The sequence below is a fragment of the Rhinolophus sinicus genome, linkage group LG01, assembly GCF_036562045.2.
Source record: "Rhinolophus sinicus isolate RSC01 linkage group LG01, ASM3656204v1, whole genome shotgun sequence".
Classification (NCBI taxonomy): Eukaryota; Metazoa; Chordata; class Mammalia; order Chiroptera; family Rhinolophidae; genus Rhinolophus; species Rhinolophus sinicus.
This window is the reverse complement of record NC_133751.1, coordinates 56416724-56427262: the sequence shown is the minus strand read 5'-3', so window position 1 is coordinate 56427262 and position 10539 is coordinate 56416724.

The following is a 10539-nucleotide window of genomic DNA, read 5'->3' as shown; positions in this document are numbered from 1 at the left end:
GTGAGAACATGCAGACCTTGGGCTTCATGCAGTGGCAGGGAAACCAGTGGTGCACACGGGCAGGGAGGAGTGCCCTGGCAGGCCAGGCTTTGCGGCAGCAGCCAGTGTCAGTCCCACACACAGGCACACAAAGCTGCTTCTGCGGTCTGGTCTCTGCCACACCTGGACTAGCTTCTTAATAAGCTTGCTTCCAACCTTGGGAGGACAGAGGGTTCTAGGCAAATGGGAGTACTTCTGTGTGAGAGTCATGCTCTGTGCCTGTGCTCAGAGACCCAGGAGGAGGACCAGGCTGTCTCCTGGCAGACTGGGCCTGCGCCAGCCTCTCGGGCCTGCCTCACCTTTTGGAGAAGCTGGCCACCTCCCTGGAAAGCACAAGTCACAACTGAGGCTTCATTTCTTCAGCCAGGAAAGCTGGCAGAACCATTTATGATCCCACACTGCAGACCTGAGACACTGGGCAGGTCCAGAGCAGTACCGCAGCAAAGCCGGTCAGGAAAGGGGATAGACATCCATTGGAGAGCAGACTGCACTTTTTTTGTTATGACACTGCCCCATCTACTGGAGCCAGGCAGAACTGCCCCTTGGTGAGATGGTTTCTTTTAGAACCGGATGAGCCAGTGGTTGAATCAACACACAGCCATGTCACAGCAGGAAAGCAACCCGGCCTCTAACTTGACGTCTGAGAGTCAGCCTTTTAGTTCACAGAAAGCTTTCAGGCTGGCTTTCTCCTACCTTATTACTTGCATAATCTCTCTCTCTCTCTCTCTCTCTCTCTCTCTCTCTCCCTCTCCTCTTCCCCCGACATCCTACTGAATGAAAGTTGGCTTCAGAGATGTATCTGGAATCTTCAAAGTCATTTAAGAAATATTTGTTGAGTCCATTGAGGATGTGACGCAGTTGCTGGGGACACTGCACTGAAGAAGACAGACAGGTCTTTGCCCTCATGGGAGTTATATCTTATGAGGAGGCAGATAATAAGAAAACAAACAACAAATAAGACATCAGATAGCAATAAGTCTCTGAAGAAAGCAGCGCAAAGTGCGGAAGGTGGCTGGTTTGAACAGCACAGCCAGGAAAGGCGTCTCTGGGCAGAGACCTGAATGAGATGGGGCCAGCCACGCGAAGATATAGGGGGGGACATTCTAGCCTGTGCTGGCCAACGTGGTAGCCACACGAGGCTACTGAGCACTTGAAATGTAGTTGGTCTAAATTGAGATGTGATGCAAGTATGAAACACACACTGGATTTTGAAGACTTAGTAAAAAAAAATGATGTAAACTATCTTAATAATTTTATAGTAATTATACATGGAATGAAAATATTTAGTCTGTGTTGAGTTAAATAGATTTTTAAAATTAATTTTCCCTATTTCCTTATACTTTAACGTGGTACTATAACATTTGCAACTATGTATATACATGGGCAGTATTGTGCTAGGCAAACGGTGCAGCTCGTGTGAAAGCCTTGAGGTGGGAATGAGCTCGGCAGGTTCAAAAATGAGCTCCAGCTTCAAAACTGCCACTGTGTGATCATAGCCTCTTTCTCTGCCAGCCCTCTTAATTCCTGACTCCTATAACATGAGTTCTTTAACCTCCTCAAGACCTCCAGGATCTACCACAGCATCCCTCAGAGGGGCTCACCCACTGGCTCTATCAGAATTCCCTGGGCCAAGTTCTGGATTCCACCACTAAGTCAGAATCTCTGCTTAAGCTCCTTCGTGACTGAACACATACTAACGTTTGGGGCGCCTGCTCTAGCCCACTTCGTTTCTCCCACTATCAACTCCTTCCTAGCCTCTTCTCCTTCCCCTCCTCCCCATCCAAGACCTTCCGAATGAGCACCGGGTCCACAGTTTCCGTACACTGCCTCCACCCAGCAGAGCGCCGACCCTGGACCTCACCGCAGTCCATATACACTGCTTGTGGAGCTGGACTGCTGAGTGGAATCCCTCAGATAGTCTAGTCGCAACGCATTGCGACCTCTCCTATGTTAAGCAGAACATCCCCCACCACCACCAAAGATGTGTCTGTCCTAACCCCAGGAGCCTATGATTATGTTACATTCCATGGCAAAGGGGAAGGAGGAGCATAGATGGAATTAAGGTTGCTAACCAACTGACCTTAAAATAGGGAGAATACCCTCAATTATCCAGATGGGCCCAATCACCAGCCTTCTTCAAAGTGGAAGTGGGAATCTCAAAAACATTATGCGAAGTAAAAGAAGCCCGATGCCAAAGATCATGTGTTGTAGGAGTCCATTTATATGAACTATCCATACAGGTGAGTCCATAATGACAGAACACAGATTGGCGGTTGCCAGGAGCTGGAACGAAGAAGGAATGGGGAGCAACCGCTGAATGAATATGGCGTGGCCTTTAGGAATGAAGAAAATGTTTTGGAACTAGAGGTGGCGGTTGCACAACATTGTGAATGTACTAAAGATCACTTAATTGTTCCTTTTAAGATGGTTAATTTTATGCTATATGCAGCTCATGGTGAATTTTTTGAGTGGAAAAAAGGAGGCAGAGAGGGGGTCAGAGTGACACAATATTAGAAGGTCCTAACCCTCCCTTGCTGGTTTTGAAGATGGAGGAAGGGTCTGCAAGCTAGAGAATGTGGGAGCTTCTAGAAGATGGAAAAGGCAAGGACTAATTCCCTCCTAAAGTTTCCAGAAAAGAGACCCTATCACACCTTGATTCTAGCCCAATGAGACTAGTGCTGCACTCCTAACCTACAGAATTGTAAATTTCTATTGATTTAAGCTGAGTTTATGGTAATTTGTTACAGCAGCAATACACCTCCCATCCAGCCATCTTTTCTCTTATCCTGTCTCCAATTCCTTGACCAATCTCCTCAATAAGTACCCTGAATCCTCACCACTTTTTCAAAGCTTCCCACCTGATCAGTGCCAAGCAATGGACCTGGTGCCTCCTCAGGAAAACCGAGGCAGCTGGTGCAACGTTAACTGTGCCAACCCCAACTAACCCACTCACTAGGCCACGTCCATATCTATTCTTACTTCTCTCCTCCAGATCAGAAGTCTCTCTTACTTTGAACTGTCCCCTCAAATCCATCCTCCACACTGTACCAAACTGCAAATCTGACCTTGTACCCCTTTCCATGATAACTAGTCAGTGGCTTTCCACCAACCCCAGGTTACAGGCTCAGCTTCTCAGTATAACACATGAGAATTGTCAGGTCTGTCACCTGTCGACTTCTCCAGCCTCACTGGTCACTTCCCCAGCCTTGTCATTTCTGCTTCATCAATAAATACTGGCCTGTGCTTCTCACCACGCTCAGGAGACTTTCTTGTCTTCCTGCCAGCGCCTATGAGGTTCTGTCTAACTGGGATGACCTCCTCCTGCCACTGCCCCTGGCTGACCCTTACTGGTCTTTAAGAAGCCAGCACAGGTGCCATCTTCTCCAGAAAAGTGCCCTGGCCTCCCCAACTCCTCCTCCACACTCCTCTGTGTGACCTACCTCTGCACTTGCCTCAGTGTAATATTGTTGTCTTTAACTCTCTCCTCCCTCACTAGACTGCGAGCTCCCTGAGGACGGTGACTGTATTTAATTCACCTTTCTGTCCCCAGCTGCTAGCACAATGCCTGCCAAGTCAGTAGACCATAAATGTTTGCGGAAAGAACAATAACTATGTGTTTATTTTCACAGCAATCAGACTATCAGAAACACAGACTGTCAGAACTGAAAGAGCCCTTTAAGACAATCTAGTCCACCCTCCACCCATTTTTACAGATGAGGAAACTGAGACACTGAGAATGCATGTACATGGCCGTATAGTTATGTAGCAGCCAAAGCATTATTAGGACCTATGTGGCCTGAATCTAAATTCCTTCACCTAAACATAAAGTCAGAGACCTTTAGACATATGTGTAAAATACATGTTCTATACTCTCTCCCCTTCTATGAAGGGCTACATTTGGGGGGCTCATGGGTTCATTGGGTGGACTGGGCAGGAGCAGCCCTCACCTACCAAATATACTTCTCCCTGTGACGCGACTGAGCTGCCACTCACTGAGCCCTTAATCAAAAGTCCCTTTGTTACTGGCTTTCACTGCCACTGAAGAGGCAATTGTCACGGGCTCTCCTTGGTGAGACTGGTCTCACGAGTGGTCAAGATCATGCTCAGGTCCACGAGAGGCTGGTGGCCCACTGGTTTCCTCTGCTGTGTCCAATGACCCTTGACCTCTCTGCAGTCACTTCAAAAACAGTGAGAGTTGTAGCAGTTCTTATTTCTCAGGAAATAGTATAAAGAAGTACCAATGAAATTAAACGTATGTAGTAAATACTTGGAGATTGTCAAATTGAGAGTAGAGAGGATATTATGCAACCTGTGGCTTAGTTTGTCTTTTGTTTTTCAACTTCTCTCTGGGCATGTGGGCCTGGCACATCTTTAGCTAAGCTATGCAAACGAACTGGCAAAGTGACAGCTATCCAATCACAAATATTCCCTGTACTGGCTTCTCCCCACTAGGTGCTGGAGAGATGCACATGGAGGTTAGAATCCAGTATTCACTGACTCAGAGAAGACTCAGGAAGGTACTTTGGTGTGGTGTAGACCATGAAACATAGGTGCAGATAAGCCTGACCTGGGATAAGAAGTCTGAGCTTAACACAAAGCACCCTGAGAGCTCAGAGGGGAAAATAACTTCTAGCCAAACAGTAAAGAGAGGTGGCTTCATGTTTCACTGAAGTATGAGCAATTGCTATGGACAGAGACAGAAGCAAGAAGTCCAGAGGGAGGCAATGGCTCACAAAGACAAGGGCTAGAGCTGAACGTTTTTTGGGTTTTTTTTTAATTGGGGAAGGGGAACAGGACTTTATTGGGGAACCGTGTGTTCTTCCGGGACTTTTTCCAAGTCAAGTTGTTGTCCTTTCAATCTTAGTTGTGGAGGGCACAGCTCAGCTCCAGGTCCAGTTGCCGTTGCTAGTTGCAGGGTCGTAGACCACCATCCCTCGCGGGAGTCGAACCGGCAACCTTGTGGTTGAGAGGACGCGCTCCAACCAACTGAGCCATCTGGCCACCCTAGTGCTGAACTTTTAAGACTAAAGCAAAAGCAGGGAACTCAAGCATACTGAGTACCGAGTGTATGTCAGACACTGTGCTAAGTGCTTCCGACCCACCTGGATATTTCATCCTTAAGAGTGTTGTAAGGTCCGTCGTATTCTCTTAATTTTACAGAGGGAGCAGACTGAGGCTTGGAGGAGTCAAGAAACGTGCCCAGGATCGCCAGAGCCTATTCTCTTTGTGTTTGCGTCAGGTCTGGGCCTGACTCGAGGGCCTTGAATGGCAGGCAGAGGAGTCTCCCAGGCTGTGGTGAGTCACGAGGATTTGAGCAGGGACGTGCCATGATGAGAGCCAGAGCTTAGACACTCCCCTCTCAACCCTGACTCACTGAGGGTCCCGGAGCAAGATGCTGCCCTCTCTGGGCCCTCACCCCCGTTTGTGAGCTGAGCAAATTACCTTCCGGTTCTAAGATCATAGGAGGCTGTGTTGGTTTCCTAAGACTGCCGTAACAAATTACCAGAAACAGGGGAGCTTGAACAGAAAGTTTTTCTCTCACTGTTCTGGGGGCTGGAGGTCCTGGCTTCTGGTGGTTGCCTGCAATCCTTGGCATTCCTTGGCTTGTAGACATATCACTCCAATACCTTCCTCCAACCTCACATGGTGTTTTCTCCTTGTGTCTTCTCTGTTTGTGTCCAAATTTATATCTTCTTATAAGGACACCTATCATTGCACTAGGGCCCACTCTAATCCACTATGACCTTATCTTTGGTTGATTACGTCTGCAAAGACCCTATTTCCAAATAAGGTCACATTCACAGGTACTTGGGGCAAGGACTGGAACCTCTATTTTTTGAGAGACACCATTCAACTCACAACAGAGGTCATGACAAGAAATTGCAGGAATGAGAGAGGAACAATTGATAAGGTCACCATGTGGCCCAAGCCCCCAGAAATGTTCTCACCATGATCCTTGCTTGCCACGAAGGCCCTCCCTCTGTGGGCTGCTTATTTGGAATGTTTGCCACCTGAACAAGGCCCAGGCAAAAATGCAAAGGCATGAGAAGGGAGTCAAGAGACGTAAAACCATGAGCCTTGCAAGTGAGGCTTTCTCATCAGCATCACCAGAAGCAATGACCAGTAAAGAGGGACCAGAGTGGTTTCTCCCTTCCGCAGATGCAAGGAAGAGCAATCACTGTCCCTGAATGGTTAGTTTTAATACAGAAACCTTGGATCTTAACATTTCCTTTTGGAGTAATAGCATTCATAACTAATGATGATTGAATTTTCTAGATGGTAGTTCAGTGCCCTCAACCCTCACGTGACAAAGTGGTCAACATGGCGTCTTCTCCCCGCGTTACAGGTGAAGGCACTGCCTTGCTACTGCCATCGTAGGCATCCTTTCTGAAACCATCATTATTCCTGTTATTTCAGATTTAGGGTAAGGGGTCTGTTAAGCACCTTAGGGGTCATCTATTCCAACACCCACTTTGAAGCATGATCCTACTTTAAAACATCCTGATACTTGGTTACTAGCCTTTGCTTGAATATCCCCTGGTGGCAGGGAGCTCACTCCCTTTCAAAGCTCTCCATTCCATTTTTGAACCACACTGGCTGTAAGAAGGTTCAAACAAATTAAACTGAAAATTGTGACTCAGTAGTTTCTACCCATTTGTTCTAGCTCTGTTTTCCTTGTCTCTACTCAGAACAATCTTCTCTCCTTTCCCTATGACAGTCCTTCACATAAATAGAAATTGGCCCCCACATATCCTGGGAGTCCCCTCTCCTGAGGCTAATTGCACTTTCTTCACCTTTTCCTTCCTATTCCCTCACCATCCAAGTTGACATGCTAACACTTATTAATATATTTATTAGAGTGACTTAAGGGGAGGGGTCACATTTAAAGACAAAAAGTAAAATCCCAGTGGTCAGAAGGCTCTCCTGCTGGAGTGGGGTCTAACTGGTGGTGTAGTTCAGAGCTCTACCACTGACCTTGGATTTAACCTTGGATAAGTCCCTCTGTCAGGCAGGTAGCCACTAAAATGTAAGTTCTTGAGGGTGGGGGGCAGGGAGTGTGTCTAATGCTGACGCCCCAGAGCCTAGTGATGAATGAGTGGAGGAATGACTAAATGAGAGAAATCTGGTGCTTTCTATGTGCAGATTTTAGAATTGGTGCTTATCAATTGCACTTCCGGCCTCCTTTATTTTGTCTTATTTTGCTTAACTTTATTTGGTCTCAGTTTTTACAACTAAACGTTCAGAAAAATAACAGTCACTTGACGGTTGCGAGGAAAAAAGTAATTGCAAAATCATCTGTGAATAAAGGTCCCTAGATATTCCAAGTATAACTACAAGAGTGGGGGATAATTCATAAGTTCAAATGCAGTGTACATAGGATCTTGTAGCCTGTATCACCAAAGCAAGAGGTTCTTACACTTTTCATTGTCCACGCAATGACTTGCACAAGCAGGCAATCCATGTTTGATTGAAATGACTCGAATTAATGTCTTGTAATAACCATAAAGGGCTGCTGAATTTTTGAAACTCACTCATGTATGAGAAGCCGCCCATTTTTAATAGGGATAAACAGAGAATGACAGATAATCAAAGGGAGTTTCCCTCCTGATCCAGTGACTCTGCAGAGACTGCCAGATTTCTATTTTCACAACTCTCAGCCTTATGCAAACTGCTTTAATGTTCTTGTGGAAGAAGGTGGTGTAGAGAGCGGCAGAGAGGGAGGGGCAGGGCTGCAAACTTGCCTTGGAACAAGGGGTGAAAAGAAAAACCAGAAACCCACCCACTGTCCCTTCTCTCTCTCCAGACAGATGAGCCCAGAGGCACAACAGTGTGGAGTTGGAGAGTGGAAAGCAGAAAGCTACTCTAGGTTTGTGCCTGGGTGTGGGTTTCAGAGCTTATAACTACATTTGTTTAGCCACAGTACAAGTATTATGTAACATCATGAATTAGGAGCGCTCTCTGTGTTGCCTTTTGGAAGCTGGCTTTGTGAGGCTTCCTATCCCCAAATCAATGCAACCTCCTGCAGGGGTCAGCTGTTTAGAGAACCCTGGCTTCAGTGGGAGGGGTCAGCCAGGTGGGGAATTGGGAGGCTCTGATCAATCTTCCAGACACAAGCCCCATGGATAAGTGTTTCCACTGTTGTGACAAAGTGATGAGGGTGGATTGTGTTGTTTCCTGGAGTGTGTGGGTGGAATGACTTCTGCAGCTGGAAGGCAGGGACCTGGGCTGATTCATCTTTGCAACCCCTTCACTCTGGCAGCAGCCAGCACCTCGCCCCACCCTTCACCACCACCTTCATCACTGTCCCCTCATTCTCACTTTGTTCCTCTGAATCTGGATCCCATGATCTTGTGTCATCAGCACCCTCAATTCCCTTCCTCCTTGCTCTTCTCAATGAACTGGCATCACAATCCCTCAACATGGATCAATTATACATCTGGATTCTCATCTGCATCATCCAGCTGTTGGGGGGGAAAATTGTTCAGCTGCGAAAACTGTTATTCCACAAACTACTAGGCAATGATCTTGTAGCATTATCTCATTTGCTATCTCTGCAGGACAGGAATTATTATCCCCATTAACCAGATAAGGAACTGAGGCTCAGTTAGTTATTTTCAATGGTACATTTGAGGAACATCTTAGGGGAAATATTAAAATTATTTGTGCCTTACTTGTCAGTTAAGAGTGGTTGCTGCTATTTTAACCTTATAATTTCAGTGTTTCTTTGACTCACCACCAACCTTGATTAAATTATCACTTTATTTGGTCAAGATTTTTTGAAGAATGACTGTTGAAACTCAAAGTGTTTGCTTTTTCTAAATCTCTCAGGGTAACAAAAACTAAAAACAGAAATGGGGGTGAAGCCCCAAGTTCCTGATTGAGTTCTAGGAATGAGATGGCAGGGTTTTTTTGTTTGTTTGTTTTAATATCATTTCTTATTATTGTCATTAGAATGCAAAATTCATTTAATTTTGCTTTATGAGTTAGTTATATTTTTAACCACTCAGCTCCAAGAGAATGCCAAGAACTGTCTGCTTATTTTCTTCCATGGGTCTTCTCCATATCTTACTGCTGGAGATTATGTTCAAGGTTTTTAAAGATACATTGTTTCTAAGTTGAGAAATGGGAGAAACCATGTTTATTGCATTCCGTTGCTGATCTGTGAGCGCTGATCTGTTTGCCTTCCCAAAGCCTCACCGACTACCACATAGCTTGTCAGCAATCCCTTGGGTGTTTCCCAAAGTTCACTCCAATTCAGCAGTGGGGTGCAGCACACAGAGATGGGTGGGTGATGCGGCCCCAGCTCTGTGTGCGCCTGACTGACTTTCAGAGGGTCCACGTCAGTGTCTTCATCTGCGCCGGAGGGAGTGGACGCCTCTTGCTGCTCAGAATGTGGCCCATGGACGAGACCAGCACCACCCGAGAGCTCGTTAGCAGTGCAGCGTGTCCGGCCCCGGCCCAGACCTTATTATTCGGAATCTGCACGTTACCGAGATTTCCGGGAGGATTCATTCATGCTGGGAAAGCACCAGGTTCTGAAACACATGCTAACCACCCTCATCCTCCCCTTTCCTCAGGAAAACGTAAGATAGGTGATGAGACACGTGGGTTTACTCCTGACCCCACATATAGTCCACTTGACTTGAGCAAACTGCTTCCTCGCTGAGGATCACAACACGGAGATGGGTCTCCCGATTAGTGAAGTGTAGGTAAAACGCCCAGCACCCACGCAACTCTAAGCCGACTCTTTATACTCCTATTACAGGGACATTAACGGTCAAGTGAGGAGCAAAAGCCCAGGCCTCGAAGAGGAGCAGCCTCACTGTTTCACTTACAGGAAAGTTTTAATAGAATTCTAAGTGGAACTTTTTTTTTTTTTTTTTAATAGTTGACCTTTGAACAAGGCACCGACATCCCGCGGTGTCGAAAATCCTCGTATAATTTCTATTTGAAATTAAGCTTTTAAGTCTGAGCCTGATGGCTTTCCCTGCATCCTTGCCAAACTCTGGAAACATTACTCATCCTTCCATTCCGAACTCCCAACCAGGCAAGGTTTTTCTCTCCACTTCGCAACTCTGGAAGACTAAGTACACAAAAAGTTATTTAGTTGATGGGCTTGACAGCGGGAAGGCCATACCTTGGGACACCGGCGGAAAGAAAGAGCCAGCCGGGTCGCAACGACAGCCACCTTGCACTAGGGGCAGAAACATCCCTCCCCCGAAGCTCCGCCTCCTCCTGACGAAAAGAGTCGGGAGGCGGGGTTAGTACCGCGACCACGAACGGCCATGGTTTCCAGCTCCTCTAGTTTCTCGCCGGACGCTAAAGACTGACGCACAAATCTGGAAGGTACCATTCTCTGATTCAATCACTCTATCCAAATTTGAGATAGTCTTAGAAATATCTTTGGAAAGTTAAGTTACTAGGGAATATTTAGATTTACATTCTATAATAATTGTAAGCTCGAGATATAAAAAGGCAGTTTAGAGCAACTTATTCCTT